Consider the following 18452-nt stretch of genomic DNA (forward strand, 5'->3'; position numbering starts at 1 on the left):
TGAGCAGGAAGCAGGCTCACCTTGCCTTTGTGTGAGAATCACGTTAGGTTGCTGGTTACCATTTTGAAAATGATACTCTGAGGCTGGCAGGAGAATGCGGGGGTGGAGAGGGGACGTCCCAGGCCCTCTGAGCCACCGCGTCTCACGCAGAGGGGCCTGCTGGGGCCTCAGACACCTTTCACTTCTGATGGGGGAGGGAAGGGCCATGCCTCAGTTTACTCCTTTGTCAAAATGAGTAGCAGGGCCAGGCCAGTCCCCCCTCCCCATGGGCAGTTCCATATATTTCTTTCTTCTTTTCTTTCTTCCTTTATTTATTTATTTTTTATTTTATTTATTTATTTTTTTTGAGACGGAGTTTCACTCTTGTTACCCAGGCTGGAGTGCAATGGCGCGATCTTGGCTCACCGCAACCTCCGCCTCCTGGGTTCAGGCAATTCTCCCGCCTCAGCCTCCTAAGTAGCTGGGATTACAGGCGCGCGCCACCATGCCCAGCTAATTTTTTGTATTTTTAGTAGAGACGGGGTTTCACCATGTTGACCAGGATGGTCTCGATCTCTCGACCTTGTGATCCACCCGCCTCGGCCTCCCAAAGTGCTGGGATTACAGGCTTGAGCCACCGCGCCCGGCTCTTCCTTTATTTATTTATTTATTTTTTTAGACAAACTTTTGCTCTGTTGCCCAGGCTGGAGTGCAGTGGCGTGATCTCGGCTCACTGCAACCTCCACCTCCTGGGGTCAGACGATTCTTCTGCCTCAGCCTCCCGAGTAGTTGAGATTACAGGCACACGCCATGACGCCTGCCTAATTTTTGTATTTTAAGTAAAGACAAGGTTTCAGGGTGTTGGCCAGGCTGGTCTCGAACTCCTGAGCTCTGGTGTTCTGCCCCTCCCTTGGCCTCCCAAAGTGCTGGGATTACAGGCGTGAGTAGCTGCACCCAGCCTGTAGGCGATTATCTCCACCACCCCTGGCTAATTTTTGAAAAGTTTTTGTAGACACAGAGCCTCACTATTTTGCCCAGGCTGGTCTCAAACTCCTGGGCTCACGTGATCCTCCTGCCTCTGCAGCCTGAAGTGCCGGGATTACAGGTGAGAGCCGCCACACCCAGCCTCGGGGGTCCTTTAAATGAGCCCCAGGACTCCTTTCTCCCCCACCCCACCCAGTCTCTGTTCATCCCCCACCCCAAGAAGGACCCCTGTCCCTGCAAGGGGTGGGGGAGCCAAGGTCTTGCCCCTGAGTGGTCAAGGTCGCATCAATCCAGGGTCTTCTCTTCCCAGGACACCTCCCTCTACCCAGACCTCAGGGAGACCAGCATCACTCCACCCCCACCCTGGGCCCTCAGGCCAACAGGAAAAGGCTGCAGCCATTATCTGCCCAACCCACCCTTCCGGCTCCATCCGCCTCTCCCCCGGCCTCACACCCAGCCGCCCCCCCCAAGCCTGACCCACACCCAGGGGAGTTCAGCTGGAGCTGCACCCCTCCAGAAAGGTTTTCCTAATTTAACCCCTTAGTCCCCTGCCTAGGAAATCCTTTTATTCTCATTTTCCCAGGGAAACCTAGCCCTAAAGAGGTGGAGTGGGGAGCCTGAGGCCACTAAGCCTGTTAGAGGCCCCAGGGGTCTGAACTCGGGCAGGGAACTTGCAGGGAGCTTCCAAAGATGGTGGGCTCGGCTGGACGCGGAGGGTCACGCCTGTAATCCCAGCACTTTGGGAGGCCAAGGTGGGCCGCCAATCACCCGAGGTCAGGAGTTTCAGACCAGGAGTTTTAACCCATTAGCTGGCCAGCTACTGGCCAAGATGGTGAAACCCTGTCTCTACTAAAAATAGAAAAATTTAGCCAGGAGTAATGGCGGGCGCCTGTAATTCCAGCTACTGGAGAGGCTGAGACTGGAGAATCGCTTGAACTCAGGAGGCAGAGGTTGCAGTGAGCCGTGATCACACACACCGCTGCGCTCTAGACTGGGTGACGGAGTGAGACTCTGTCTCAAAAAAAAAAAAAAAGCAGCGGGGCGCGGTGGCTCACGCCTGTAATCCCAGCACTTTGGGAGGCTGGGGTGGGCGGATCACAAGTTCAAGAGATCCAGACCATCCTGGCCAACATGGTGAAACCCCGCCTCTACTAAAAACACAAAAATTAGCTGGGCATGGTGGCGCGTGCCTGTAATCCCAGCTACTCTCAGGAGGCTGAGGCAGGAGAATTGCCTGAACCCAGGCTGCGGTGAGCCAAGATCGCGCCATTGCACTCCATCCTGGCGCCTGGTGATGCAGTGAGACTCTGTCTCAAAAAATAAATAAATAAATAAAAGCAAAGCAGGTAGGTTTGGGGATGGGTCCGCAGTCTGGGCTGTTCCTCAGGACCCACACCCCCTCCCCCGTCCCCCAGCAATTCCCCTCCCAGGCAGCCCCTGGGAGAAGTGAAAACACGTGTCCACACAGAAACGTGTACGTGAATGTTGATCGTAGTGTTATTCACGGAGGCCAAACGTGGAAACAGCCCACCTTCCCGTCAGTGGGAGAACGGAGCAAGGTAGCATGGCCCGTCCACCATGGGACACAACTCATCTGTGAAAAGGAGTTAGGCCCTGAGCAGGCCACAGCGCAGACGTGCCTGGAGGACACCACACTCAGTGAGAGATGCCGAACACAAAAGGCCACTCAGTGCGTGATTCCATTTCTTTTTTTTGAGACGGAGTTTCGCTCTTGTTGCCCAGGCTGGAGTACAATGGCGCGATCTCGGCTCACCGCAACCTCCGCCTCCTGGGTTCAGGCAATTCTCCTGCCTCAGCCTCCCGAGTAGCTGGGATTATAGGCACGCGCCGCCATGCCCAGCTAATGTTTTGTATATTTAGTAGAGACGGGGTTTCACCATGTTGACCAGGACGGTCTCCATCTCTCGTCTCCTTGGAGGCAGACGCGGGGCCTCCCCGGTCCCTGCTCCTGCTGGGAGGTCCTGCGGGCACCGGGCTGTGCTGGAAGCTGGGGTTGCCGATGATGGAGAAGAAACAGGTAGGGGTCGGGCCACCACGGCTGGCAGCTGCAGCCAGCCCCGCAGGAAACAGCCACAGCCAGAGAGAAAGGCAGGAAGGGCCCGAGAGGGTCAGGAAGGCCTCGCTGAGGAGGCAGAATTTGATCTGAGGGGGAAGGGCCGGCCACTCGGGGAGCCCTGGCTGCGGAGGAGAAGGCCACAGAGGGAGGCTCCCCAGGGCAGGGTGAATCGAGTCCCCCCAAAGAGCTGTCCTTGCTGACCCCAGTCACCTACAAATGGGACCTTGTGTAGACACAGGGTTTCTGCAGATGTAACGAGTTAGGATGAGGTCACGGGGGCAGGCGCCACAGAAGTGACGGGTGTCTACAGGAGGTAAGGGAAATTTAGACATGGATGCCAAGGAGAGGCCGTGGGGCGGCAGAGGATGAACCGGGAGTGGAGCGGCCCGGGGTCCAGGGGATCAGAGGTTGCTGGCAGCCCAGGAGCTGGAAGAGGCCGGGAGGGTCCTCCCCTGACACCTTCCACACCTCGACTTCAGCCTTCTGGCCTCCAGAGAGGCGAGTGCGTCTGTGCTGTTTTAAGCCACACGCCCTGCGTAGCTGGTCCTGGCAGACCCCAGAAGCCCATTCTTTCTGTGGGGACTGAGGCTGGCCAGGCGTCCCCGGGCCTTGCGTGGTGACAGTGGGCACTGGCCCGCCTCCATGGCCTTGCAACATTTATTAAAAGGAGGACGTCTCAATACAGAGAGGGAACGTGAGCCGGGCTGTAAGTGATCAGGAGCCATCTGTTCCCCCTGCAGAGCTAGGGTGCCAGCAGGGGCGGGGGGCACGGGGGGATGGCAAGACACACTCCACGACGCTCCACGGCCCCCCGGGTGTGGAGACCCCAGCCCTCCAGGCTGCCGAGCCCAAGGCTTGTTCTGGGGAACGCTCTCTCCCCCGTGTCCTCCAGACCTTGACGTTTATCAAAGGCAGGTGGAAGTTCTGCTCTTTGTAAAAAAAGAATAAAGTCAGGCCGGGCACGGCGGCCCAGATCTGTATTCCCAGCACTTTGGGAGGCCGAGGCGGGTGGATCACGAGGTCAAAAGATCGAAACCGTCCTGGTCAACATGGTGAAACCCCGTCTTTACTAAAAATACAAACAATTAGCTGGGCATGGTGGCACGTGCCTATAATCCCAGCTACTCAGGAGGCTGAGGCAGAAGAATTGCCTGAACCCAGGAGGTGGAGGTTGCAGTGAGCCAAGATCGCGCCATTGCACTCCAGCCTGGGTAAGAAGAGCGAAACTGCGTCTCAAAAAAAAAAAAGCAGTCATCTCTCTAGTTACAGGCCTAGATGCAAAGAGGAGTTAAAAATAAATAAATAAGGCCGGGCGTGGTGGCTCAAGCCTGTAATCCCAGCACTTTGGGAGGCTGAGGCAGGTGGATCATGAGGTCAAGAGATCAAGACCATCCTGGTCAACATGGTGAAACCCCGTCTCTACTAAAAATACAAAAAATTAGCTGGGCATGGTGGCCCGTGCCTGTAATCCCAGCTACTCAGGAGGCTGAGGCGGGAGAATTGCCTGAACCCAGGAGGCGGAGGTTGCGGTGAGCCGAGATCGCGCCATTGCACTCCAGCCTGGGTAACAAGAGTGAAACTCTGTCTCAAAAAAAAAAAAAAAAAAGCCATCATCTCACCTGGGGGGTGACCCTGCCCCCAGGGGACGTGGGGCGTCTGTGGCTCTGGCTGCTCTTAGTATGGAGTGGGTGGAGACAGGGGTGCTGCTCAGCCCCTGGAGTGCCCAGGATGGCCCCACACCAGAGAAAAATCCCCCTCAGAAAGTCCTCAGCGCCCAGCGGGGAGATCCTGCCTTAGAGTATATGGTATGTGCTGGTGGAGCTACTCACACGCCTGTATCCCCCAGAACTTTGTGAGGCCGAGGCGTGCGGATCACCAGAGGTCAGGAGTTCGAGACCAGCCTGGTCAAGGTGAAATCCTGTTTCTGCTAAAAATTCCAGCCTGGGCGAAAGAGCGAGACTGGGTATCAAATAAATAAATACATAAAATTAAAATACATTAAAAACCTCGCAGTGGCCGGGCGCGGTGGCTCAAGCCTGTAATCCCAGCACTTTGGGAGGCTGAGGCGGGTGGATCACGAGGTCGAGAGATCGAGACCATCCTGGTCAACATGGTGAAACCCCGTCTCTACTAAAAATACAAAAAATTAGCTGGGCATGGTGGCACGTGCCTGTAATCCCAGCTACTCGGGAGGCTGAGGCAGGAGAATTGCCTGAACCAAGGAGGCGGAGGTTGCGGTGAGCCGAGATCGCGCCATTGCACTCCAGCCTGGGTAACAAGAGCGAAACTCTGTCTCAAAAAAAGAAAAAAAAAAAAAGAAAACCTCGCAGTGACCCTGACAGGTTGCCTCCGTTGTGAAGGGGATGTGGGATCCGGAGAGGAACCAGGCCTGGACGGAAAAGAGCCCCAGGCAGGCCCAGGCCACGGCCGCCCCTGAGATCCATTACAGGGAACCCGGGAAACCGAAGCTGGGAGACCGCGGAGCTGACAGCACAGGCATCAATAGTTTATAGCAGGAAACGGACATTTGATCTCAAGTCACCGGCAGCCGGCTCGGGTAGCCTGGTGCTGGGCCCCCGGCCTGGAGTGGAGGTGGCAGCACGGGAGCCGGTCTGTTCTGGTTTGGATGGGCCCAGGGGTGGTGGCTGCCTGGGGGCTTGTCCAAGGGGGGCTTTCGGACCGGGCGAGGTGGCTCCTGCCAGGGATCCCGGCACACTGGGAGGCTGAGGTGGGCACACGGCTTGAGTCTGGGAGTTTCAGACCAGCCTGGGCAGCATAGTGAGACCATGTCTCTGTTAAAACTTTAAATATGGGCCGGGTGTGGTGGCTCACGCCTGTAATCCAAGCACTTTGGAGGCCAAGGCAGGCGGATCACCTGAGGTCGGGAGTTCAAGACCAGCCTGACCAACATAGTGAAACCTCTTCTTAAAAGAAAAAAAAAAAAAGGCAGGGCGTGGTGGCTCAGGCCTGTAATCTCAGCACTTTGGGAGGCCGAGGCGGGTGGATCAAGAGGTCAAGAGATTGAGACCATCCTGGTCAACATGGTGAAACCCCGTCTCTACTAAAAATACAAAAAATTAGCTGGGCATGGTGGCGTGTGCCTGTAATCCCAGCTACTCAGGAGGCTGAGGCGGAAGAATTGCTTGAACCCAGGAGGCGGAGGTTGCGGTGAGCCGAGATTACGCCATTGCATTCCAGCCTGGGTAACAAGAGCAAAACTCCGTCTCAAAAATAAATAAATAAATAAATGTGTGTGTATATGTGTATTTATTTCAATGTATTTTATTGGGATTACATTTTCTCCTTTATTTTCTTTTTATTCTGAGTTGACTTGCTAGGGAATATGCTAATATTCTAAATCCTGGGCGGAAAAATTACTAAGTATAATCACAACAAATTCATACAACCCCAGAAGAACATGAAATGAACCCGCACTGCACTCCTAGGGTGTCTTAGATACACAGGCTGTTGTTCCAAGCTCGTTCCATGTGCTTCAGAGCTTCTCTCTTTCGTGAGACAGAATCTCGCTCTGACACCAGGCTGGAGCGCAGTGGCACGATCTCGGCTGACCACAACCTCCACCTTTCAGGTTCAAGTGATTTTTCCTGCCTCAAGCTCCTGAGTAGCTGGGATTGCGGTCGTGAGCCACCATACCCCGACTAATTTTTGTATTTTTAGTAAACATGGGGTTTCACTATGTTGGCCAGCTGGTCTTGAACTCCTGACCTTGTGATCCACATGCCTCAGCCTCCCAAAGTGCTGGGATTTCAGGCTTGAGCCACGGAGGCTGGCTGTTTGAGGACTGTTTTCAAAGCCAATTTCCAGCCCCCAGAATCTACAGGGAGGATGTAGGTGTTTCTAAAATGTTTTACAAAGTAGCAGCATAGAATAACTGTTACATATCTTCTATTGTTTACCTCTTAAACGGTCCTCAAGGCTTTTGTATCCATGTTTTCCCAGATAAGCTTGAAAACTAATACAGGCGCAATGGCTCAGGCCTGTATTCCCGGCTCTATGGGAGGCCAAGGCGGGTGGATCACAAGGTCAGGAGTTCGACACCAGCCTGGCCAACACGGTGAAACCCCGTCTTTACTAAAAACACAAAAATTAGCCGGGTGTGATGGCACGCACCCGTAGTCCCACCTACTCGGGAGGCTGAGGCAGGAGAATCGCTTGAACCCGGGAGGCGGAGGTTGCAGTGAGCCGAGATCGCGCCATTGCACTCCAGCCTGGGTAACAAAAGCGAAACCCCGTCTCAAAAAGAAAAGAAAGAAAGCAAGGTCACAGGCCGGGCGCGGTGGCTCACGCCTGTAATCCCAGCACTTTGGGAGGCCGAGGCGGGTGGATCACAAGGTCAAGAGATCGAGACCATCCTGGTCAGCATGGTGAAACCCCGTCTCTACTAAAAATACAAAAAAAAATTAGCTGGGCATGGTGGTGCGTGCCTGTAGTCCCAGCTACTCAGGAGGCTGAGGCAGGAGAATTGCCTGAACCCAGGAGGCAGAGGTTGCGGTGAGCCGAGATCGTGCCATTGCACTCCAGCCTGGGTAACAAGAGCGAAACTCCGTCTCAAAAAAAAAAAAAAAAAAAAAAAAAGAAAGCAAGGTCACAGTGATCCTTTTCCTGTCACCCCGAGCTTCTCGGTCGGGCAAACAGGGTGAAAACTCCTGGGCATCAGACAAAAAATAATCATAATTTTAAAAAACCCATAAAACCAAAACAACAACAACAATTCCCAGGCGTCTTCCTGAAGGAAAATTCTAGAATCCGTTGGGCCACCGCATGGGCCATCGCCTTCCGCCTCCCCTTTCCGGGCTGCTTCTTTTTTTTTTTTTTTTTTTTTTTTGAGACGGAGTTTCGCTCTTGTTACCCAGGCTGGAGTGCAACGGCGCGATCTCGGCTCACCGCAACCTCCGCCTCCTGGGTTCAGGCAATTCTCCTGCCTCAGCCTCCTGAGTAGCTGGGATTACAGGCACGCACCACCATGCCCAGCTATTTTTTTTGTATTTTTAGTAGAGACGGGGTTTCACCACGTTGACCAAGATGGTCTCGATCTCTTGACCTTGTGATCCAACCGCCTCGGCCTCCCAAAGTGCTGGGATTACAGGCTTGAGCCACCGCGCCCGGCCTGCTTCTTTTTTTCTGCTTGTCATAAAAGGGGCCTCAACAATAAAAACAAACATACCCAAGTGCCCATGTTTATCTCCCCGGCACGGCCTCTGGGCTCTGGAATTCTCTCGGTCACTTCCAGATATTGTAGAGAATTCCGGAAAAGCGGCCCAGACAGCCCCGGGCGAGGCTTTAGAAACGCGTTTGCTTAAAATCACTGCATTTTGCCAACGACTTGCAGAGTTCACGGATTGCTTCTCTCTTCCAAACTCTCCTCTTTGAAACCTTTCGAGGGGAGTCCCGTACCCCCAGAGGTGGAAGGGACTTGAGGGGCCCCCTGGCAAAGGCCCCCAAATCCCCTGAAGTCAGGGTGTCGGCCGGCGAGGACAGAGCCTGGCCCTGTGACAATAGCCATGTGTGGGGTCCTCCAGAGCCACCTCTTTTCTCCTGCTGCACCTCACAGGCAAGAGTGAGGTCACAACACGGAGAAGGGAGTGTCGGGGCACTGCCCACCGTGGTTCCAGCAAAGTTCCCGCAGGGGTCTCCGGTTTGCAGGGAGACACTTGGCCCGGGCAGGAGGGGACCCCGCCCACATTCCCGAGATTCCTCCTCTGCTTCCCACATTGTTTGTTTGTTTATTTTAAATGGGACTCTGCCAGGAATTCCTTTTCCTCTTGGATTTAGCGGTGAGCCAGGGGGAGTTAGCATATCCCAGAGCCCCCGCCGGCCAAGCTACCGGATGTCTGGCCCCCCTGCGTTTCCCTCCCTTGTCCTCCTAGAGGACCCCCCAGCCCAGGCACCCACACCATCGGGGGCTGCGGGACCCCGAGCCTCACGCACGCACACCGGCCACCCTGCGTCCTCGGCATCGTCCCGAGGACCCACTGGCCGCCCCAAGGCCTGTCGGATATATGTCCAGTCCCCCAGCCAGGACCCCACTCCCCCCCCTTCCCTGCTTCCTCTCCAGGGTTGATGGAGGTCCAAAGAGCAAATTTCTGCCGCAGGGCAGGGCAGGCTGGGCCTTGACGGATGCCGAGGTCTGGACCCAGACGGGGACCCAGCCTGACTCCTGGACAGCCTGGAACACCACAACTACTTCTAACAAAAAAACGGGCCGGGCGCGGTGGCTCACGCCTGTAATCCCAGCACTTTGGGAGGCCGAGGCGGGTGGATCACGAGGTCAAGAGATCGAGACCATCCTGGTCAACATGGTGAAACCCCGTCTCTACTAAAAATACAAAAAAATCAGCTGGGCATGGTAGCACGTGCCTGTAATCCCAGCTATTCAGGAGGCTGAGGCAGGAGAACTGCCTGAACCCAGGAGGCGGAGGTTGCGGTGAGCCGAGATCCTGCCATTGCACTCCAGCCTGGGTAACAAGAGCGACACTCCATCTCAAAAAAAAAAAAAAAAAAAAAACAAGTTAAAAAAAAAGACTGTCTCAAAAAAGGAAACAAGTGTCCAGGACAGACAGAGCAGGCCACAGACACAGGAAGGGGATACCTGGGTGCCCAGGGCTGGGGAGGGGACAGGGAGTGACAGATGATGCCCCATCCGCAAAAGGTGGTGGAAATATCCTGGAATTAGAGGTGATGGCCGCACAGCAGCATGAGGCACTAAATATCACTGAATGATACAATGTTTCTTTTATTTTATATTTTTCTTCAGATGAAGTCTGTCTCTGTCACCCAGGCTGGAGTGCAGTGGCACAATCTCGGCTGACTGCAACCTCCACCTCCTGGGTTCAAGCCGTTCTCCTGCCTCAGCCTCCCGAGTAACTGGGATTACAGGCACCCGCTAATTTTTGTATTTTTATTTATTTATTTTTTTTTTGAGACGGAGTTTCACTCTTGTTGCCCAGGCTGGAGTGCAATGGCGCGATCTCGGCTCACCGCAACCTCCGCCTCCTGGGTTCAGGCAATTCTCCTGCCTCAGCCTCCTGAGTAGCTGGGATTACAGGCACGCACCACCATGCCCAGCTAATTTTTTTTTGTATTTTTAGTAGAGACGGGGTTTCACCATGTTGACCAGGATGGTCTCGATCTATTCACCTCGTGATCCACCCGCCTCGGCCTCCCAAAGTGCTGGGATTACAGGCTTGAGCCACCGCGCCCAGCCGTATTTTTGTATTTTTAGTAGAGACGGGGTTTCATCATTTTTGCCAGACTGGTCTCGAACTCATGACCTCAGGTGCTCCACCCACCTCGGCCTCCCAGAGTGTTGGCATGACGGGTGTGAGCCACCATGCCCGGCCTCTGTCTCTCTTTCTGAAGCTCCGATCGGTGTTTTCCACGGTGGCACCGGCGTGCCATTCTGTTTCAGCAGCTGGTGTGGCTCCTCCTCCAGTGGACTAAGCCCATGGCCCAGGATTCAAAGACCAGGGTGAGGCCTCAGCCTAGGCGCAGGGTGTCTGCTCATCAGCTGAAGCCAGGTGCCCGGAGGGAATTGGGAAATTTCGACAAGTTGAGGCAATCCTCCTGGAAGTCGCCTTAGATCTGGTGGCTGGAAAAACTTGCCAGGGATGTTCCCTGCCCCAGTTTTCTGAGTCTGGAAGTTCCTTTCCCTAAGAAGAGACATTCCAGGAGGTCGGTGATGGTCCATGTGTGGCCACCTGTGGCTTTTTTTATTATTAAAAATATATATTTTTGCTGGGCGTGGTGGCTCACGCCTCTGATCCAAACACTTTGGACGCCACGGCAGACAGATCACCTGAGGTCGGGAGTTCAAGACCAGCCTGACCAACATGGTGAAACCCTGTCTTAAAAAAAAGAAATACAGGCTGGGCGCGGTGCCTCACGCCTGTAATCCCAGCACTTTGGGAGGCCGAGGCTGGTGGATCACAAGGTCAAGGGATCGAGACCATCCCGGTCAACATAATGAAACCCCGTCTCTACTAAAAATACAAAAAATTAGCTGGGCATGGTGGCGCGTGCCTGTAATCCCAGCTACTCAGGAGGCTGAGGCAGGAGAATTGCCTGAACCCAGGAGGTGGAGGTTGCGGTGAGCCGAGATCGCCCCATTGCACTCCAGCCTGGGTAACAAGAGCGAAACTCTGTCTCAAAAATATATATATATATAGCCGGGCGCGGTGGCTCAAGCCTGTAATCCCAGCACTTTGGGAGGCCGAGGCGGGTGGATCACGAGGTCGAGAGATCGAGACCAACCTGGTCAACATGGTGAAACCCCGTCTCTACTAAAAATACAAAAAATTAGCTGGGCATGGTGGCGCGTGCCTGTAATCCCAGCTACTTAGGAGGCTGAGGCAGGAGAATTGCCTGAACCCAGGAGGCGGAGGTTGCGGTGAGCCGAGATCGCGCCATTGCACTCCAGCCTGGGTAACAAGAGCGAAACTCCGTCTCAAAAAAAAAAAAAAAAATAGGGCCGGGCGCGGTGGCTCAAGCCTGTAATCCCAGCACTCTGGGAGGCCGAGGCGGGTGGATCACGAGGTCAAGAGATCGAGACCATCCTGGTCAACATGGTGAAACCCCGTCTCTACTAAAAATACAAAAAATTAGCTGGGCATGGTGGCGCGTGCCTGTAATCCCAGCTACTCAGGAGGCTGAGGCAGGAGAATTGCCCGAACCCAGGAGGTGGAGGTTGCGGTGAGCCAAGATCGCGCCATTGCACTCCAGCCTGGGCAACAAGAGTGAAACACTCCGTCTCAAAAAAAAAAAAAAAAAAAAAAAAAAAGATATATATATATATATAATATATACTATACTATATAATATATAATATATACCATACTATATAATATATAATATATATTTTGTTATATAACATATTATATATTATATAATATAGTATAGTACATATTATATAATATATATAACATATTATATATAATATATATTATATATTTTATATATTATATATAATATAGTATAGTATATATTATATAATATGTAATATATAATGTTAAATATATAATGTATATTATATATACATATTATATATATTTTTATATATTATATATGTATATATATACTTTTTTTTTTGGCTGAGCGCAGTGGCTCACACCTGTAATCCCAGCACTTTGAGAGGCTGAGGTAGGTGGATATCCTGACTCTAGGAGTTGGAGACCAGCCTGACCAACACAGAGAAACCCCGTCTCTACTAAAAATAACAAAAATTAGCCAGGTGTGGTGGCGACACCTGTAATCCCAGCTACTCAGGAGGCTGAGGCAGGAGAATCAGTTGAACCAGGGAGGCAGAGGTCGCAGTGAGCTGAGATTTCACCGTTGTACTCCAGCCTGGGTGACACAGAGAGAGACTGCATCTCAGAAAAAAAAAAAAAAAAAAAAATTGGGCACTGTGGCTCACGCCTGTAATCTCAGCACTTTGGGAGGCTGAGGCGGGAGGATCACAAGGTCAAGAGATCGAGACCTCCTGGCCAACACAGTGAAACCCTGCCTCTACCAAAAATACAAAAATTCACCGGGTATGGCGGGGTGCATGTAATCCCAGCTACTGGAGAGGCTGAGGCAGAAGAATTACCTGAATCCAGAAGGCAGAGTTTGCAGTGAGCCGAGATTGCACCATAGCACTCTAGCCTGGGCGACAGAGCGAGACTCCATAAAAAATAAAAATAAAAATAAATTTTTTTGAGACAAGATCTTGCTCTGTCGCCCAGGCTGGGGTGCAGTGGTGCAGTCATAGCTCACTGCAGCATCGACCTCCCGGGCTCAAGTGATCCTCCCACCTCAGCCTCCTGAGGAGCTGTGACTTTGGGACCACAGGCATACACCACCACCCCGGCTAATTTTTGTATTTTCCTTTTTTTTTTTTTTTTTTTTTTGAGACGGAGTTTCGCTCTTGCTACCCAGGCTGGAGTGCAATGGCGTGATCTCGGCTCACTGCAACCTCCGCCTCCTGGGCTCAGGCAATTCTCTTGCCTCAGCCTCCTAAGTAGCTGGGATTACAGGCACGCGCCACCACGCCCAGCTAGTTTTTTGTATTTTTAGTAGCGACGGGGTTTCACCATGTTGACCAGGATGGTCTCGATCTCTCGACCTCGTGATCCACCCGCCTTGTCCTCCCAAAGTGCTGGGATTACAGGCTTGAGCCACCGCGCCCAGCTGTATTTTCTTTTTTAGAGATGGGGGTCTTGTTATGTTGCCCAAGCTGGTCTCGAACTCCTGGCCTCAAGCCACCTGAAGTGCTGGGATTACAGGCGTGAGCCGTCATCTCCAGCCTGTGGCCGTGCCATTCAAAATAGCCCAGCCCTGGAGGCACCAAGAGGTCCTTCAGCAGGCGAGCAGAACCACATTGAGATGGAATAAATAGTATCTGGGGCGGGCCGGGCACGGTGGCTCAAGCCTGTAATCCCAGCACTTTGGGAGGCCGAGGCGGGTGGATCACGAGGTCGAGAGATCGAGACCATCCCGGTCAACATAGTGAAACCCCATCTCTACCAAAAATACAAAAAATTAGATGGGCATAGTGGCACGTGCCTGTAATCCCAGCTACTCGGGAGGCTGAGGCAGGAGAATTGCCTGAACCCAGGAGGCGGAGGTTGCGGTGACCCGAGATCGCGCCGTTGCACTCCAGCCTGGGTAACAAGAGCAAAACTCTGTCACAAAAAAAAAAAAAAAAAAAAAAAAAAAAAAAAAAAAAATAGTATCTGGGGCTAGGAAGAAAATCGAGGCAGGGCCCTAAATCCATATTGTTTTTGTAAAATTTGTATTAAAAAAAATTTTTTTTAGGCCGGGCGTGGTGGCTCAAGCCTGTAATCCCAGCACTTTGGGAGGCCGAGGCGGGTGGATCACGAGGTCAAGAGATCAAGACCATCCTGGTCAGCAAGGTGAAACTCGTCTCTACTAAAAATACAAAAAGTTAGCTGGGCATGGTGGTGCGTGCCTGTAATCCCAGCTACTCAGGAGGCTGAGACAGGAGAATTGCCTGAACCCAGGAGGCGGAAGTTGCAGTGAGCCGAGATCGCGCCATTGCACTCCAGCCTGGGTAACAAAAGCGAAACTCCACCTCAAAAAAAAAAAAAAAAAAAAAAAAAAAAAAAAAAAAATTAAATTTATTAAATTTATTTTTTATTTATTCTTTTCTTTTTTTTTTTTTTTTTTTGAGACAGAGTTTTGCTCTTGTTACCCAGGCTGGAGTGCAACGGCGCGATCTCGGCTCACCGCAACCTCCGCCTCCTGGGTTCAGGCAATTCTCCTGCCTCAGCCTCCTGAGTAGCTGGGATTATAGGCACGCGCCACCATGCCCAGCTAATTTTTTGTATTTTTAGTAGAGACGGGGTTTCACCATGTTGACCAGGATGGTCTCGATCTCTTGACCTCGTGATCCACCCGCCTCGGCCTCCCAAAGTGCTGGGATTACAGGCGTGAGCCACCGCGCCCGGCCTCTCTTCTCATTTTGTTCATTGTAAATCTTGGTGCCCTGAGCCCGTGTGTGGACCTGTGTCTTTCTCTGGGTGGAGACCCTGGAGCGGAATTGTTTGGTCACAGAGGAACCCCCAGGCTGTTTTCCGAAGCTGACTGGTGGCTTTTAAAGTCTTAGCGGGGCCCTTCCAGGCCATAGTGAGAATGGGGTGGTACCTTGTACTTGCTCCCCGAGGTGGAATAATTTATCCAGCTGATGACTTTTTTTTTTTTTTTTTTTGAGACGGAGTTTCACTCTTGTTACCCAGGCTGGAGTGCAATGGCACGATCTCGGCTCACCGCAACCTCTGCCTCCTGGGTTCAGGTAATTCTCCTGCCTCAGCCTCCTGAGTAGCTGGGATTACAGGCACACGCCACCATGCCCAGCTAATTTTTTGTATTTTTAGTAGAGACGGGGTTTCACCACGTTGACCAGGATGGTCTTGATCTCTCGACCTCGTGATCCACCCGCCTCGGACTCCCAAAGTGCTGGGATTACAGGCTTGAGCCACCGCGCCCGGCCTCCAGCTGATTACTTATTCATGACAGCAGCTTGGTAGAGCTAGAACGTTCCATGGATTCCTGTTATAAATAGGGCTGGTGTGAGCACCTGGCTGGAGGGCTGGGTGGGAGGTTTGTCCTATGATTGCCGAAGCCCAGGAATTGGAAGCTGCAGCAGCTTTGATCAGGACACTGCAGTCCAGCCTGGGCGGCCGAGCCAGACACCATCTCTGTTTTTATTTATTTATTTATTTTAAAATGTATTGGCCGGGCGCCGTGGCTCAGGCCTGTAATCCCAGCACTTTGGGAGGCTGAGGTGGGTGGATCACCTGAGGTCAGGAGTTCAAGACCAGCCTGGCTATCGTGGTGAAACCCAAGAAAGAAAGAAAGAAAATGTATTTACTTACTTATTTTGAGACAGAGTCTCCCTCTGTCACCCAGGCTGGAGTGGAAATGGGCTAACTGCCACGTCCAGCTCCCGGGTTCAAGCAATTCTCCCGCCTCAGCCTCCCGAGTAGATGGATTTAGAAGCGCCTGCCACCACAGCCGGCTAGTTTTTGTATTTTTAGTAGAGACGGGGTTTCACCATGTTGGCTCAGCTGGTCTCAGACTCAGGACCTCAAAGTGATTCGCCTTCCTCGGCCTCCCAAAGTGCTGGGGTAACAGGCATGAGCCACTGCACCTGGACTTTTCAGTTTTTAAAAATTATTTTATCTTATTTAATTTATTTTTTTGAGACAGAGTCTTGCTCTGTCACCCAGTCTGGAGTGCAATGGCGAGATCTCAGCTCACAGCAACCTCCCCCACCAGGTTCAAGCTCTTCTCCTGCCTCAGCCTCCTGAGTGGCTGGGATTACAGGTGTGAACCACCACACCTGGCTAATTTTTGTATTATTAGTAGAAATGGGGTTTCACCATATTGGCCAAGCTGGTTTTGAACTCCCGACCTCGTGATCTGACCCCCTCGGCCTCCCAAAGTGCTGGAATTACAGGCGTGAGCCACCACGCCCGGCCTATTTATTTATCTGTTTGAGACAGGGTCTGGAGCTGTTGCCCAGGCTGGAGTGCAGTGGTGCAGTCATAGCTCAGTGCAGCTTTGACCTCCCAAACTCAAGCAATCCACCCGCTTTGGCCTCCTGAGTAGCTGGGACCACAGTTACCTGCCACCAGGCAGGGTTAATTTGTATACCTTTGTTTTCTTTTTTGGGGGGCACGGGGATGGAGTTTCGCTCTTTGTTGCCCAGGCTGGAGTGCAATGGCACGATCTTGGCTCACTGCAACCTCTGCCTTCCAGGTTCAAATGATTCTCCTGCCTCAGCCTCCCAAGTAGCTGGGATGACAGGCTTGTGCCACCACACGCATCGAATTTTTGTATTTTTAGTAGAGACGGGGTTTCACTATGTTGGCCAGGCTGGTCTCCAACTCCTGACCTCAGGTCATCCACCCACCTGGGCTTCCCAAAGTGCTGGGATGACAGGCGTGAGCCACCACACCTGGTCCAGGCTCCATTTTCAACATCTAAAGAGTTGGTCAGGGTCAGGTGTGGTGGCTCACGCCTGCAATTCCAGCACTTTGGGAGGCCAAGCAGGCAAGGAATTCAACCCCAGCCTGGGCAACATGGTGAGACCACCCCCCCCGCCCCCGCCATCTCTACAAATAATTTTTTTTGAGATGGGGTCTTGCTCTGTCGCCCAGGCTGGGGTGCAGGGGTGCGATCTCAGCTCGTGTAACCTCCCCCTCCCAGGTTCGAGTGATTCTCCTGCCTCAGCCTCAGGAGCAGCAGGGGTTCGGGTGCCTGCCATCACACCCGGCTGATTTTTGTATCTTTTTAGAGACCGGGTTTCACCATGTTGATCTCGAACTCCTGTGCTCAAGTGATCCGCCCACCTGGGCCTCCCTAAGTGCTGGGATTACAGGCATGAGCCATGGCTCCCCGCTCTGTCCCGGCTTCTGGGAGCTCTGAGCAAACTCCATCCCGTTACAAGAGTGAGAACTTGAAGCCCCAAAGGTGAGTTATCTCCCTGGGTGGGGGAGTGTGGGGGTGTGGGGGAGTGGGGGGGTGGGGGAGTGTGTGGGGTGGGGAGTGTGTGTGGTGGGGCAGTGTAGGGGGGTGTGGGGTGGGGGAGTGTAGGGGAGTGTAGGGGGTGGGGGAGTGTAGGGGGTGGGGGAGTGTAGGGGGTGTCGGAGTGTGTGTGGGGTGGGGGAGTGTGTGGGGTGGGGGAGTGTAGGGGGATAGGGAGTGTGTGGGGGGTGGGGGAGTGTGGGGGAGTGGGGGTGATGGAGGAAGTGTGGGGGTGGTGGTGACGGGTGAGGGGATGGGGGTTGGGGGTTGGGGTGGTGGGGATGGTGGGGGCGGGGGTGGGGGTGGGGTGGGGGGGCAGTGAGGGCTGTGGCTGCGTCTCCGGTGTTTGCTGCCCTCTGGTGGCAGCGTGCCTTGGCTCCCCTTCAGCTCACACCAGGACGTCACATCCAAGTCCCTGACTGTCCGGTGAGGGTTTGTTCATTTACTTGGTCAGCAACAACCAGAATCAACACTGATTCTCATTCTGCAGTGATCTTCACCGGGTGCCTGGATCCTCACGACGGCCCCCACGGCGACGGTGTCCATGTGGTGACTTGACTTCCAGGTAAGGGAACTGAGGCTGGGAGCGGGGTAGGCCTTAGCCGGGATCCCTCGGGGACGGGTGGCAGATCTGGGACCCCGTCCTGGGCGTGGAGCTTGGAGCTCCCAACACGGAAGGGACCCGAGGGTGCTCTGTGAGGCCTGGAAGCCGCTGGACCTGAAGCTGGCCCCACACGGATGTTTCGCTTACGGGAACCCCTAACGGCCAGTTTGGCCGAAGTCAGCTTGAGTCTCATTTGCTCTGGGGACACGATGTGGTTTTGTGTTCTCTCCCAAGTCTCTGTTTTTTGAGACAGAGTCTTGCTGTGTTGCCCAGGCCAGAGCGTAGTAGTGCCAGCTCAGCTCGCTGCAACCTCCACTTCCCGGGTTCAAGTGAGTCTCGTTTCAGCCTCTGAAGTAGCTGGGACTGGGCAGCTGCCACCATGCCCGGCTGCATTTTTTTTTCTCAGTTGTGGCATATACCTTTGTAAATATAATTTTTTGTGTCCTTAGATTCTATTTATTTATTTTCTTTTTCTTTTAAATTATTTTTAATTTTTATTTATTTATTTATTTTTTGAGATGGAGTTTCGCTCTTGTTACCCAGGCTGGAGTGCAATGGCGCGATCTCGGCTCACTGCAACCTCTGCCTCCTGGGCTCAGGCAATTCTGCTGCCTCAGCCTCCTGAGTAGCTGGGACTATAGGCACGCGCCACCATACCCAGCTAATTTTTTTTTTGTATTTTTAGTAGAGACGGGGTTTCACCATGTTGACCAGGATGGTCTCGATCTCTTGATCCACCCACCTCGGCCTCCCAAAGTGCTG

The sequence above is a fragment of the Saimiri boliviensis genome, chromosome 14 (genome assembly GCF_048565385.1).
Source record: "Saimiri boliviensis isolate mSaiBol1 chromosome 14, mSaiBol1.pri, whole genome shotgun sequence".
Classification (NCBI taxonomy): domain Eukaryota; kingdom Metazoa; phylum Chordata; class Mammalia; order Primates; family Cebidae; genus Saimiri; species Saimiri boliviensis.